The 15,809-nt window shown below is 39.0% G+C and overlaps 1 long non-coding RNA gene across 2 annotated transcripts in view; it reads right to left on the bottom strand.

The window, feature by feature from the left end:
- LOC125961414 (uncharacterized) overlaps positions 1–15,809 on the bottom strand; it is a 57,374-nt gene that overhangs the window by 7,842 nt on the left and 33,723 nt on the right. For both annotated transcript variants that reach the window (XR_007472122.1, XR_007472121.1), the window contains 3 exons: positions 15,474–15,546; positions 7,873–8,033; positions 1,862–2,004 (listed from right to left, as the gene is read on the bottom strand). This is a non-coding gene — a long non-coding RNA (uncharacterized LOC125961414). The remainder of the gene's footprint in view (positions 1–1,861; positions 2,005–7,872; positions 8,034–15,473; positions 15,547–15,809) is intronic.

The following is a 15,809-nucleotide window of genomic DNA, read 5'->3' as shown; positions in this document are numbered from 1 at the left end:
ATAAGGATTGTACCATCTTCTAATTTTGTTTGTTTGCCAGGATATCTATGCAGCTAAAAATGGAAAGCACATGTGCTTCTTTTCATTCTTTAAATACTACCTTAAATGTATATCCTCAAAGAATCCTTCCTAATTTAGGCTTCACAATTTTGGTAGTGTTTTTTGCCGTCATCTAAGATGATACAAAGAGATGAACTGAATCTCTTTCTCTTTTTGTAATTATACTTAGTTTATAATTTTTCATGTGTGCATTTACATAGTACTCCTTAATTGGAGGTGGAGTTGGTGAAAAGCATCGTGGATGTAAATGGGGGCTCTGGCAGACTGAGGTTTAGCTCCCGCCCTCCTCTCTACTGTGATACGGTATCGACAGTACTGCAAAATTTCTTACTAGAAATTACCAGAGCCCAGAGACCTCAGCCTGTTCTCAGGGCGCCTCCCTAATCCTTGGATGATTTGAAGCCTGCCTCCCTTTTTGGGGGGCCGGCTCACCTCCAATCTTCCGGGTGTGTTGTGGGCAAGCCCCTCCTCTCTCTCCCACACGAGGACCTGCCTCTGAGTGCTGAGCCCTTTCTCTTTTCCTCACTGTCTCCATCCTCCTTTTCCCCCTCCTCCACTCCATTCCCCTTTCTAACAGCCGGGGCTGGGACTAGGGTCAGTGAGTCTTGCAAGTGGAGGGATACATTCTGTCCTTACTTAATTTTTAAATATTTGTTCATCATGGATTTTTTGGATTAATTTAAAAAATATTGCATTAAAATGTTATTTATCTTGATTACTGAGCTTTTTGGGGCCTCCTTAAATTTTTTACCTGAGGTGAGTGCCTCACTTGCCTCACTCTGAACTTGGTCCTGCTCCTGAGCTCTTCCCTGATAAATTGAAGTAAAGGCAGCACAGTCTTAACAATTCTTGATAATCCTTGAATTTGGATAATGAGTATATGGGGCGTCATACTACTGTGTATGTTTGAATTTTTTCAATACAAAATACAACTTTACGAATATAATACAAATAGATGTGTAATAGAGAAAGCTTTGTTGTATTGCTTTACATATATATTATATATATAAATATAAGTATTAATTATAATTAAAAATTCTACACTTGTATTGTAAAAATTTGGAAAATATTTTGCAAGTATAATGAAAAAGATTAAATCCCACCTCTCAGAGGACCACTGATAATGTTTTTATGTATTGCTCTCCTATCTTTTGCCTTTGTGTGTGTGTGTGTGTGTGTGTGTGTGTGTCTGTATGCATGCGTGGGTGTGTGTGTTTGTGTATATGTATAAGATATCAACCAGAGGCAGATGAAGACATCAATTAGAAAGGCCCATTGGCATGGGGATTTGGGGCTTCAACATTTGGGATCATATTTTATAATATATGCAATTGGCACTTTCTATTTTTGCTTAGTATGTCATTAAACATTCATAAAATGATTAAAAATAACTTCTTTTATGTCTAATTCTGATCATAAAAAGGATATATGTTAATTTTAGAAAACTCTATGTTTGTATGTGAATGTGCACTTCCAAAGTATCATCAGACTATACACATTGTTGAATTATATATATATATATATATTTTTTTTTTGCGGTACGCTGGCCTCTGTTGTGGCCTCTCCCGTTGCGGAGCACAGGCTCCAGACGCGCAGGCTCAGCGGCCATGGCTCACGGGCCCAGCCGCTCCGCGGCATGTGGGATTTTCCCGGACCGGGACACGAACTCGTGTCCCCTGCATCGGCAGGTGGACTCTCAACCACCGTGCCACCAGGGAAGCCCGAATTATATCTTTTTATGGAACAAGAAATCATGAATATTTTTCCAGGTCAGTAATATTCCATGATATTTAATGGCTACCTTGTATTCCATCAGATGAATATAGATGAATGTGTTGGTTAAGAACACAGGTTTTGGCATCTTGTCCATCTGTTCTGATCCCTCCTCACTAGCTACGGATCTTGGGCAAGTTATGGAACAGCTCATGTCTCTGTTTTTTTCCCCTATAAAAGTAGAAAGAAACAGTGTATATCTCATATGATTGTTACAAGAGTACATGGCAGGGCTTCCCTGGTGGCGAAGTGGTTGAGAGTCCGCCTGCCGATGTAGGGGACACGGGTTCCTGCCCCGGTCTGGGAAGATCCCACATGCCGCGGAGCGGCTGGGCCCGTGAGCCATAGCCGCTGAGCCTGTGCGTCCGGAGCCTGTGCTCCGCGATGGGAGAGGCCACAACAGTGAGAGGCCTGCGTACCACAAAAAAAAAAAAAAAAAGAGTACATGGCAGAAGGTCCATTAAACCCTTGGAACAATGCCTAGCATATTTCAATGCCTAGTATATTATAATCAATAAAGGTAAGATAATAACAACAACGATAACAATAACAATAATAAAATCATCTAATCCTCTCTGACCAGATATATAGGTTGTTTCCTGCTCTTTGCTTTTTAAAGTAGTGCTGTTAGCATCAACCCTTTTCTTAGGCTAAATTTTTAGACGTTAAAACACTGGATTCAAGAGCACAAATGTTTGTGAAGTTCATGCTATATAATGCTGAGGTGCCTTCTATAAATTTGTGCCAACTTCTGTTTCTACTGTCCGCTGAAATACTTTAAATACCCTTTTTGCCAAGTTAGATATTATTATTATATTAGTTTACATTTCTTTCATTAGATATTCATGCTTTTTCCTTCCCTAGTCCCTGTTACTCACACTTATTTTAATATTATCCCCTTATACCTCACATAAATGACATTTTTTTCATTATTTGCTGAACCAGGGTATAGACAAAACTAGTATTGTTTAAAGCAATGTGGGGTCTTTTGTTTAAAAAGTGTTACACGGACACATGTAAAGAGTGAATGTGTTTCCCTCACATCCTGCTCACTACAATAACTCTTAACAGGTTTTTTGGTATCCTCTGGACCCTTTAAATAATCATTTGAAAAATAATAGTGAGCAAATAATATATTTTTGTCATAATAATGCAAGCAATGTTCAAATATATCTATGAATGCTTATTTTAGAATGACATCTTACTATTCTTACTGAATGCAGAATGCTTTGTGTCTTCAACTCTGTGTCACGGATAAACTTCCACACTGGTATAAGCAGATCTGCTAAATTTTTCAAAGTGTCTGCAAATCATTCTATATCTCGATTATATGACTCTAATTAAAATTTATTAGTCATTCTCTATTGATGGACAGTTGTCTCCAATTTGTTAATATTATATTTTGGTGAGCTGTGACAGGGCAAGAGAGAGGCATGGACATATATACACTAACAAACGTAAGGTAGATAGCTAGTGGGAAGCAGCTGCATGGCACAGGGATATCGGCTCGGTGCTTTATGACCTCCTGGAGGGGTGGGATAGGGAGGGTGGGAGGGAGGGAGACACAAGAGGGAAGAGATATGGGAACATATGTATATGTATAACTGATTCACTTTGTTATAAAGCAGAAACTAACACACCATTGTAAAGCAATTATACCCCAATAAAGATGTTAAAAAAATTATCTTTTGGTTCATTCAACGTCTTTGTACCTATATTTTTGCTTATTTGATTATGGATAAATATCTCAATGTTCAATTGTTGCAGTGATTTTTTAAAAATGCTAATGCAGTCAGCAAGCAAAGCTAGATAAGCTAAGATCTGAGAAAATACAGTTGTAATCCCTCTTTCCCCCGCCAGCGGTTGTCTGAGGTATTCCAACATAAATAATACATGTACTTAATTAAAACAAAACAAAATAAAACAAGTCATTTCCACCCAAATTTGTTTTGAATTCTTATTTACAAACATTAATTTTGTCTTGTTTTTTCCAGCCTTTGCTGTGAAGTTTAATTTTTAACTGTAACCTAAACCATCTTTCAAACAAATCATTTATTCCAAAGGTTTGCAATGTCATAATTGCCTGGTTATTTGGATGATGGACGTGTCATATCTGAAAACAAACTAGTTATCGTGTGAAATTTATTTCAACATGCGTTATCTAAACCACCAACGATGAGAACACTGCATGGATAAATATGATAAAAAATATGATGGATTCAGAAGCACAATGGTCAGGTTTAGTATTTAGTCATTTTTATTATATTGTTGGGTGAAAAATATAAAAGAAGACCAGCAGAGGGACTGTTAATGCATCTTAGAATTTTTGCCTGTTCTCTTGCCTGGGAAGGAGGTAATTCTAGCCTATAAACTCTTGAATGCTTTACAAGTAATAGAAACCAAGTGGTAAAAGCATGTTCTATGTTTTAGTGCTGACATCCTCAAAGGAAAAAAAAATTAAAGATTCAGAACACTTGGCTGTGATTCAGTACCTAAACACTTCCTGGTGTTTTTCAGAATTCCCTGGAGACCCATAAATGCTTCTGTACTGGAGGTACCCACTAGGGCTGCACACTTAGGCCAGTTTATCAAACTAACGAGCTCAAGAGTGATGCTATTTCCAGGTTCAACTCCATGAGGGAGGGACAGAGAGAAAACAAAACCAAAATTCAGACAGAGGAGTAATCCTAAGGGCCAGACTGACAAGAAATTTATTAACTCATACACACCAAAATCTTACCCAGTGTAATATTCTTGGTGGATTTTACTCTACAAATCTTATGCTAGTTCCTCCAGTCCAAGCATTATAGATAAAGCACTGTGGTTTTTACACTGGGTGATGTTTATTGATATAGACTTGAAAAACAGTACTCTACAGCTTTTTCCGCTAGCATAATATTTTCAAGTAACTGTGAAATGTATAGAATGTATTTTTCTCGTTAGGTGCCTAATGCCTTGAAAAAAAATTAACAGAAGGGGAAGGAGGTCCTAAAATTCATTTAGAGGAACTTTTTCTTTGACTTGGAATTTGAATGATGGGTAAAATTGGGGGAAAATAGTGAGTTTCTGTGTAATTTGTGTCATCGGAACAACCACTGTATTAGAACATGAGATACAGTATCAATAGATAATAGAAAATGGAACTTATACGAATGTGTACTTTTTTTTTTAACAACTTTATTGGAGTATAATTGCTTTACATTGTTGTGTTAGTTTCTGCTGTATAACAAAGTGAATCAGCTGTACGTATACATACTACCAAATATAAAATAGATAGCTAGTGGGAAGCAGCTGTATAGCACAGGGAGATCAGCTCAGTGCTTTGTGACCACCTAGAGGGGTGGGATAGGGAGGGTGGGAGCGAGACGCAAGAGGGAGGGGATATGGGGATATATGTATACGAATATGTACTTCTTAAAAGCTTTTGTTATCTATTATTTTCTAGCTGTGTAGGCAAAATTTAGACACGTGTTGGATATACTTCTGTTGACAGTAACATATCATATAATTTAAAATAGTAAGTCCCTCTTACAGTTTTGCCTCACACAATGCTGAATCATTTTGAAATTCAACTGGCGTTTGTTTAAATGGATTATTCAAATACCGTCAATCAAACATTAAAAAAAATTCTCAGAGGTAACTTACTTCAGTTTGGCTCTAATATTTACAGTGTAACCAAATATGAATTTTTGAGTTGTAAAGGTGTTCTTTTAGCATTACAACTTCGGGTTCTTTTTATTCTTTTTCATTTTCTTTCTTCTTTTCCCCCACCACTCTTCTTCCTTCTTCAACAAATTCACAGAAGTAGGAGGCCTTCTGTATTAACTTTATTGTTTATTTGAAAAATTTTCTTTCGGGCATATTTCGACATATCGTTTGGATGAAGCATGACAAAATTTTTAATTGTTCTACACTTTTTCTTGTTTTATGGTAGAAAAACAAAACTAGTAATATATATGATCTGCTAATATTTCTTAACCTTTATATATGTGCCCAAGAGAAGACATTTTTTCCTGGAATGGCATTTAAAAAAAAAAGAAAGTCAAGTATTATGTATATAAGTCTTGCATTCTTGGTAACATTTTTAACTTTAAAACATTATTATTTACATTAATGCTTGAAGTACTTCCCCTTGAGGAACTACCTGTATTTTTTGCATAATGGCCTAGGTTTCAATAGTAGTATTTTGTAAACGATGATGGTAAAATTTATGTTCTTGGACTTTCAGGCCACGATTCATTCTCTTTTGAACCTAAAAAAGAACATTTCTTTCCCAACTGAATGGTCATGCCTCACATTTATTCTAGCCACATGATCTACTACTTTTGCCTTAAAAATGTATGATCATATGATCATGTTTTTATCATCAGGAATTTCATACATGAGTCATGAAGCCCATGGATTTCCTCATGCTTAACATGCTCTTATTTACTTATCTTTTTGCTATTTATGGTTGATACTTCTGGGAGAAGAATTTGTATTTGTATAAATCAAAACTAAGAGCCTATGTTTGCAATTAAGTATATAAATTTTTGCAATAATGCTGGAAACAAAAAGAGTGTGAAGAAGTCCTTTAGGGGAGCAAATACTGCCCCTCCCCAATACCCCTCTACCCCAAATGTGTAGAGCAGGGCTTCCAGATAAGGATAAGAAAAATGGTAATATTACCACTACTTTACGTTTCTGTGACCGTTTATCTTACAGTCAACCCCAGGATTTTCCCTCTCTTCCAACAGTATCCTGTTTTCATTTTCAGATATTATCTTTCCCTCATGAGCATGGTTAATCAAAGGGTTCTCACTTCCCACTGTGGAGGCCAAAGAGGTCTCTTCCAGAAACTTCTAATTATTCCAGTGCAGCCAAGGGTGGACAAGTGACCTAAGGTCAGTAAATCAGATTCTCTTAACCCAGGACTTTGAATTGTGAGTGAAGTGACTCAGAGATGGAAAGATAGTCCAAGAGTAATGACCCCTGACTCCGGTTCTGCACTAGCTCCTGCCTTTGTTCCTGACCTTTGTTCACGCCCCATTCTGCAGCCTTCCCATAAGTTCTGGAGGCTCCCAAACCTCCTTCCAGTGAATGCCCTTTTTGCTTTTGCTGGACAAATAACAGTGGTCAAACAGTTTCTGTTGCTTGCCACCCAATAATTCTAACGGAAAGAGCATCTACATTTCTCATTAACCACACTGGAGTGGGGAGCAGGCATCCCCACCCCCATTTTATAGATTGGGAACTGTGGGTTCAGAGAGGCTAAATGACTGGCACTAAATCTCACAGTGAGAGCCTGACAGAGCTATAATTTGTTCCCACAGTTTTGATCTCTACTTCAGAGGTATGTCTTCAAAGGTAATTTTGATTTCCTTCTGTGGCAAAGCATGGCTTAGATACCAAACAGCTTTGTGTTTGCATCTTGGTCAGTGGCTGAAACTAAGCTTCATTCCCTCAACTATAAATGAGAATAACAATATAAACTCCAAAGGACTATTGTGAGGACCATATAAGATAATGATCTTGGAAAGTACTTATCACAGTGCTTGGCATGCAACTGTGCTCAGTTAATACGATTCCAAAATGAGGAGTTGACAACGTAAGATTCAGGATCTCTAGATGTTATATGGGCAGGTCTAATACAATTAAAGCTCCTTAGCAGTAGAAGAGTTGGTGAGATGGAGAAGCACCCTCAGAACAACAGGCCTAACTGGGTTTAACCAGATTGCGTGATCAGGTGGCGGGGCTACTCCTACACCAGCTGCCTGTCCTCCGAGCTCTTCAGGAGTCATCAGGTATATGCATCTCCCCGTCCTGGACTATGGGGACCACGGGAAAACTGGCACAGGTTTTTTCTCTTGAGGATTGATCAACCAAGACTTTGTTGGGTCGTGCCCTTGGCAAGGAGATTGAATGCACTGTAAAGAATATAAAAGGCAATGCAATGGAGTGGACAGAGCTGAGATCTCAGAGTTTGAATTCTGACTCCACCTCTCACTGGTTTTGTGACCTTAGGCAAATAGCTTACACTTCTGAGCAACAATTTCTTACCTATAAAATGGGCATAACTCAGCTGTCATCTGTGGGCTTCATTATCCCACATCTGGAGAAACTTTCACCTCTGTTCCTCAGGTTCCAGTGTTTGCGGGTGTCCAGCTTTACCTTCTATACTTTGCTGAATCCCTGAGAGACTTTGATCCAGACACCATCTGCTGGAAGATGAGAGAGGAGAAACCTTGAAAAACAAAGTTTACTCAAGAACTTCCTTTAAATGGGAAGAGATTGTCTTAAAACTAAAAGAGGCTAAGATACAGTGATGGGCAAGTTTGTTTGCTTTTCCCTCTTGTGTGCGCCAGACCTGGGTTGTTTAATACAGACCGTGATAATGGACACGGTCTGTATCTTCATGTCCAATTTTAGTAGCCACAAGCTACATGGGCTATTGAGAGCTTCAAATGTGGCTGGTGTGGCTGAGAAACTGAATTTGTAATTTTATTTAAATTTAATTAAGTACAATTTAAATTGAAATAGTCGCATGTGGCTCATGGCTACTATATTGGAAAGCTAAGCTCTAGAGGAAGAACAGGCCAGTTATAGAAAACAACGATGCTCTATTTACATTGAGTGGTACAGTTTAAATTAGTGACCTTGTGACGTAAGCGGCGTGGCCTTACTTCTGAGATTCTGGGGGGAGTGCAAACATTCAGACCATGGACCATGAGGCTGGGATGGAAATGGTGGGTAGAGAAGGGTGAAGGGTGGCCCTCTGTAGCAAGAAAGAAGAGCCATAGAAAATGATCATTAGAGTCTGCTATGGGTCAAATTCATATACTGAAACCCTAATCCCCAGTGTGATGAAGTTTGGAGATGGTGTCTTTGGGAGGTCATTAGGTCATGAAGATGGACCCCTCATGGAGGGATTAATGCCCTTATAAGAAGAGACATGAGGAAGCTTGTTTTCCTCTCTCTTAGCCATGTGAGGGCACACGGAAAAGGCAGCAAGCCAGGAGGCAGGATCTCAGACAGCAGATATGCCAGCACCTTGATCTTGAATTTCTAGCTTCCAGAACCACGAGCAATAAATGCTGGTTGTTAAAGCCACTCAACCTATGGTTTGTTATAGCAGCCTGAATAGACTAAGACACGGTCCCTTCTTGGGTTATTAATTTTTTTAGAGTACTATACTTTTTTGCATAGAGGAAAGTTGATCTTACAGAGCAGGTGGGGGAGAAACCCAGAAAAATGCAACATTTAGCCAAAAGTGAGAGACGGTTACTTGAAAGATACTATTTTGAACTCAAAGAGGCTGCATTTAAACCAGAAGAGACAGAGATACCTTAATGAGCAGGCTTTAATTTTTATTTCTGCATGTCCCTCTCATCTGGCCACCCCACTGCCCCCCAGGGCCTGTTATAGAAAATGAAGATACATTTTCCCTTGCGTATCTGAACACAGCTTGCTGAATGTTATTTTTTTTACCTCAGTTACAATAATTGCATATTTATCTGTGTAACTAGTATTCAATTAATGTCTATCTTGCCTTCTTGACTGTTAACTCCCCAAGGGCAGGGGTTGTGTTTGCTTCCCTCCCTATTGCATAAAGGACCATAAAGCGTGTGTGCTCAGTATGTATTTTCTGATTGTCCAATGACTGGCACCCAGCAGTTACTCAGTAATTGAAACTCACTTAGTAATTGAATCTTTCTGTCTGCATATAGTAAGGGTCCCCCAAATAGGGTAGTTGAAATGTGCTTTTTGATATATGCTGCCTGATAGAGATTGTTGGATTCATTTGTCTGTGATTCTGACAAATAGGGATCCTTTTTCTTTTCTTTTCTTTTTTAGGAATCCTTATTTTTAATAGATTAAGAGGAATGGTTACTTAAGGACAATTGATTAGTTACTTAACAGATTAAAATACTGAATTTAATTTACCTAAAAAATTATAAATATATGATTTCTAGAATTATCTAGATAGCTCAGTTTCCCCAAACTTGTACAAGACTTTTTGCCATGGGTACATAAAATGTGTACTATCATTTATTTTTATTTAATGAACTCACTTAAGAAAGTAAATAACTATCTGAGCATCTTCTTTGACATGAATGTCTATAAAATCACAGATTTACTGTGCTAAATTTTCCCTAATACTTTTCTAATACACAGGAAAATAAACTCATACCTAGTAGAGTATAGAATCGTCAATGATGCCACTTGAATATGTAGCATAACTTGGGGAACTCCAGATGCTTCATTACTGAAGTCATGTTTTATGGATTGTATCTATTTGTTACACATAGAAGGCTGGGGTCTCTAAATTCAGAACTGTAGCCCCCTCCACACAAAGGTGGTAGCTGACTAGGGTGACCAATGGGTCCTGGTTTGCCTAGGACTTTTCACTGCAAGTTCCATCTCCTGGGAACCCCCTGAGCACTGGGCACCTTATAACTGGCACACTCATGACTGAAAGCCACCATCTTTTTAGATTTGGCTCAGTTAGTCCAAAGTCCTTGGGGCAAGGAAGCAATGGTAAGGAGGAGACAAATAAAGACCATCCTAGATGTGGAGGTAGGAAAACTGGGCTTAAGAAATGGACTCTATTGCTCATTTACTACATGATTGTCTTAATTTGGGTTTCCTAAGTAGCAGACCCTGAGATACAGATCCGAGTGCTAGCAGACTGAGAGGTGACCCCAGGAAAACACACATAAAGAAATGGGGCAGTGAGACTAGAATTGAGAACAGCCAATAAAAGATGCGCTATCACGCAAGTTAGTTCTGTGAGTAAATGGGGCCACATCCCTTGTGGGAACCCCAGGAGCTAGAGTGGACGGCATGCCTCCCTGACAGGATGGAGAGGGAGCTGGGGTATTTATACACCAGTTCCTGTTGGTCATTTGTTGAGAACTGCTCTTGGGGATGTTAATTCTCCAGGACTTCTGGCCTGCGCTGAGTGCATATGCAGAGTGGGCTCCCTCCACTGGAAGGAGCCCCTAGGCAAAGAGGTGGGATGCTGGCAGTGGGAAGCTGCTCTAGAGAGCACAGCAATGGAAATGCCTGAGGGGCTGTGGGCAGACACCAGCCAGGTCCCTCCAACAGCCTTGGGCAAGGCAGTTTCCCTTCTTGAGTTTTATTTTCGCCAATCATGTGAGAAGCTAGAGTTTGAGGAAAGCTTCCTAAAACTGTGGACATAGACCACTGCCAGAATGAGAGATGATTTTAGTGCTACATGGACATAGCTTCAAATAGCGCTGAATCCTGATTCGTTCAGTCCTTCTAGAAATATGGATGAGAAAGTCTACCTTGGGTGCTATTTTGTCCCAAACACTTCTTTTCTCTTGCAACCTCCTCTTTTTCATAAAAAAGAGCAAGCCCCAATGCAAAACCCAGTTTCTAGAATGTAATACTACTGTTTTCTTTTAATTTATTTTTATGGTTAGTTTCTATTTATGGTATGTGATCTTGGTCTTTAAATGAAAGTCAAACTGGTTAAAGACAAATATTAAGCTAATAACTGTACAGATGGGATGTTAATACGGTAAAAATCACGAGGGTGAGATACTGAGTAAAATAAACTCTAAATGCTCTCCTGATTCAAAAGTTCAGTGTTTCTGTGTTCTTTGAGAACCTTGTTGTTTTGGTGAAACTCTTATTGTTGGTCTTTTGGTTCATATGTTAAACGTTCTCAGTGTTTAAGCGTTTAATATCTTTTCCCCGTTACTTGTGTGATGAGTTCTTTGGTGTACCGAATAGGGAAAAACTACGATTAACGGTTGTATAAAGATGGCTAGTCTTGGTTACTTCTCTGAAATATGCTGTGGTAGGCTTCCTCAGTACCTTTCATTTCTGCCTAAAGAGGGATTTTAATTTGGTCGTTATCACTGTCTGCATCAGGCCACAAGTCAGCATCAGCACATTTGTACTGAAGGCCAAAGAAGAGTTTTTAAGAGGGGCAACTGTGTCCTCATCTTATATTCATCTGAAGTCATGTTTGCAAGATTCAAGGATTTCTGAACAAAGAAGGTATTTTAATAAGAAAAAGTGATTGTTTCCAATCTTGATGTGCTTTGAGAAAAAGAAAGATATTTTAGACTAACCAATTGCATTTAATAGTTGAAGAGAAAAAGCATTGTGAAATGTAATGATTTTAACAAAGAATACTGTGAGTTGAAGCAATATATTCTAAGCATAGTCTGTTTTATCCATAGCAAATCTGAGTTGCAACATTTTCTGGAAAATAGGTCAAATTCTGAGTATTTTGTATAAACATTATCTCCCACTAGAGGGCGCTCTTTAGTTGCATATTTAACATTCTCTTCCTTTTTGTAAAAATAATTAAAAAAAATGACTACAGTGCTATGAATTCTGATACAATTCTCCTTGAGCATGTTATGAAATTTTCTCCCAGACATTGTTTTATTTTCAGCTTATATGTGTGAAATTCCACTTTAAGACGTATAACATGATCCTGAGTCTTTCAATATGTATAAAAATCCCCATGGTATTATGGTACGATAGAAGCAAAGACATAAGTCTAAATTACTGTAATCCCATAGGTCTTTTGACTATTGTTTCTCTATATATGTTACTGCACAAAGAAAATTTATTGTAAATATTAATACCGTCCGCTTAGATCCTTTGTGAAAAGACAAAGAGAGGCAGTGTGGTCTAGGTGGGTGATTCTGCCGGTTTTTCCAGAGTGATTTTTGTTATCTAAGCCAATTTCCAGGACATTCTTTTAATTTGTTTTTCAGGATTTCAGTCTGTTTAGCTTGTATTGTCTTAGCTGTCTGATAATCATGGCTTACTTTTCTATTCTTCTAAATTCTTTCCCTTTCTCTTTAGATTTGGGCTTCTCAAACTATGCTGTATGAGATGCTAGTATTCTTGAAACCACACTGAGGTATGCTGCCTTTAAAAATAAATTATGGGGCTTCCCTGGTGGCTCAGTGGTTGAGAGTCCGCCTGCCGATGCAGGGGACATGGGCTCGTGCCCCGGTCCGGGAAGATCCCACATGCCACGGAGCGGCTAGGCCCATGAGCCCATGGCCGCTGAGCCTGCGCCTCCGGAGCCTGTGCTCTGCAAAGGGAGAGGCCACAACAGTGAGAGGCTCGCATACCACCAAAATAAAAAAAAAAAAAAATTATGACTTTCCCTCCTGATTTTCAGAAAAGTAAATTAATCAATAGGAGTTTCTCAATTTAAGTTGTTTCAGTGCTTTACATTTTTCTTAAACTGCTACAGTTTAAGGCTATAGTTTAATATGATATTGACATAATGCAGACATGCAAAATTTAGTTATTTAAAGTTTTATAAATTGATTTCCATGGTGTTCTACAAAAGACTTCATCTGCATATGCTTGAGAATTCTAACTTTGTCCTGAAATTACAATTCTTTTTAAATTTTTGTAATTACACATATAATGTAGGAACATATGTTTTCATAAAAATTCAAACAATAATCATTTCATGACATAATTTTTAACATAGAGGTAAACATTATAGTCCCTCTTTATCCCTTCCTGAAAATCCTCATCCTTCCTCAGAAGTAATCACCGTTCACATGTACATGTACAGACTGCAGACATTTCCTATGTGTATCTGTACTTTAAAAATAAACTGTTGGAATGAATAAAGAAGATGCAGCACATATATACAATGGAATATTACTCAGCCATAAAAAGAAACGAAATTAAGTTATTTGTAGTGAGGGAGATGGATTTACAATTTGTCATACAGAGTGAAGTAAGTCAGAAAGAGAAAAAGAAATACTGTATGCTAACACATATATATGGAATCTAAAAAAAAAAGGGTTCTGAAGAACCTAGGGGCAGGACAGTTTTAAAGATGCAGATGTAGAGAATGGACTTGAGGACACGGAGAGGGGGAAGGGTAAGCTGGGAGGAAGTGAGAGAGTGGCATGGACATATATACATTACCAAATGTAAAACAGCTAGTGGGAAGCAGCCGCATAGCACAGGGAGATTAGCCTGGTGCTTTGTGTCCACCTAGAGGGGTGGGATAGGGAGGGTGGGAGGGAGCCGTAAGAGAGAGGGGATATGGGGACATATGCATATGTATAGCTGATTCACTTTGTTATAAAGCAGAAACACACCATTGTAAAGCTATTGTACTCCAATAAAGATGTTAAAAAATAATAAACTGTTAGTTTTTATTACTTCTACCTTATGTAATTATAGCCTATGTATTGATATATTGCTTTTTCTAGTTAACAGTGTGTCTTGGTGACCTTTTTATTTTACTATGTGTAGACCTAACATAGTCTTTACAACCATTGGAGAATATTCCATGGTCTCTGTGGATGTTCTTCCATTTATATTCAAAGATTAAGGTTGAATCCAATTTTTAAAATATTTCACACAACCCTGCAGGGGACACCTTTGTTTATATATCTTTGGTGCCCATGTTGATGGGTCTGTTGAATGGATCTCTGGTGGGGGGGCGGTCCTCCAGGATCACCTGAAGCTTGTGAGAACTTGGGAAATCCCTAAGCCTCCATGTGTGGATTTTGTGAAAAATCTCAGCCTCTGGTTCCTCAAGGATATGACTGCGCCCAAGCTGATTCAGTTTCTCAGAAAGAAGTGGAATTTGAGACCATTAATCTGATGAGGTAAACCTTCATTAAAGAAAAAATGAGAATTCAACTCTGAGTACTTGTTGAGTACCTGATCTGTGTAAGCTGCTGTGCCAGTCATGGCTTTAAATTAAAAAAAAAATAAGTTAAACAGAGTCTGTGCTCACAGAGGGCAGCTAGCAGGCAGGGTAAATTGAGAATCCAGCTAAATCTAATCCCAGGCAGAAGAGTGGGAGACAGTGGAGCAGGCCAGAGAGAGAGAGAGAGAGAGAGAGAGAGAGACAGAGAGGGAATCACCCAGCTGTGGAGGCTCCTGAAGGAGGTGGCATCCCTGATGGGTCTTGAGAGATGGGCAGACCTTTCACTCGTGATGATGAAGGGCAGGGTGGGGAGTAGTTGGAGTGGATGAACTATTGTTTGAAAATGACATGCATTCATCTAGTAGAAAATTTAGAAAACAGAAAACACTTTAAGAAATCCTATTCATTTGCCCTCCCAAAGGCAAACACTGCTGTAATTTTGACATAGTTCTTTTGGGTATTTTTTTCCAATGCATATTTTGTAATGGGGGGGGCACTCATCGCAGCTGTCGGGGTCCTTAGTGAGACTGACTCAGCTGACAAGAGCGGATGCAGAGGCCCCCCCCTGCCCCCGCCCCCCGCTACCCTGAGAGCATCTGGGAAGGGCCTGATTGATTGCCTGTTAAAAGGAGCTCCAATTGTGAACCTATGAAACTAGATACTCCTTCCTCAGGCTCAGCCTCTGGGATATACAAGTGGCTGATCACCATTCTAGAAGGCACCATCCATTGTAGTGAAGAGAAAGTCAAAAAAGTGGAATGTACCCATCAAAACATGTTACATCCTTCTACACTTGTCGAGACGTCAATCCACACCGTTAGGGGATTTTTCTCCACAGGGCTCCATCATTCCTGTGCAGGAATGGTGGTAAGGGATAGCTGGGAGGATTCCAGGCTTTCCAGGTTAAGGAAGAAGTTTCTGTTTGCTCATTAAGCAAACTTAAAAAAGATAACATAAGCATCAGGAGGATAGGTACCTCTCTTTACGGTGTTTGTCTTCCATCCTGGAGAAAGTTATCCTCCCCAGAAGAACGGGCCAAATGTCTTCCTCTAAATGTAGCAAGAAAGAAGCGGAAGACAAGTTGATTTTTTTCTCATGAGACAGTTTGAAACTTCAGATCCTGCAATACATTTTAAGTGTGATTTTTAATGGAGTGTAGCCTGGACCAGCAGGGTTTTGACAGGCAGAAGAAAGAGACGGCATCCCAGGGAGAGGTATCAGCATGTATAAAAATGGGATAATAGGTGTAATGGGGGATGGGAGTGACTCTGAATTGCCTGACTTAGATGGAACAGATGGAAACTTCTGAAGT

This window comes from Orcinus orca, chromosome 16 (genome assembly GCF_937001465.1).
Source record: "Orcinus orca chromosome 16, mOrcOrc1.1, whole genome shotgun sequence".
Lineage (NCBI taxonomy): Eukaryota > Metazoa > Chordata > Mammalia > Artiodactyla > Delphinidae > Orcinus > Orcinus orca.
This window is presented reverse-complemented; position numbering and strand designations above follow the sequence as displayed.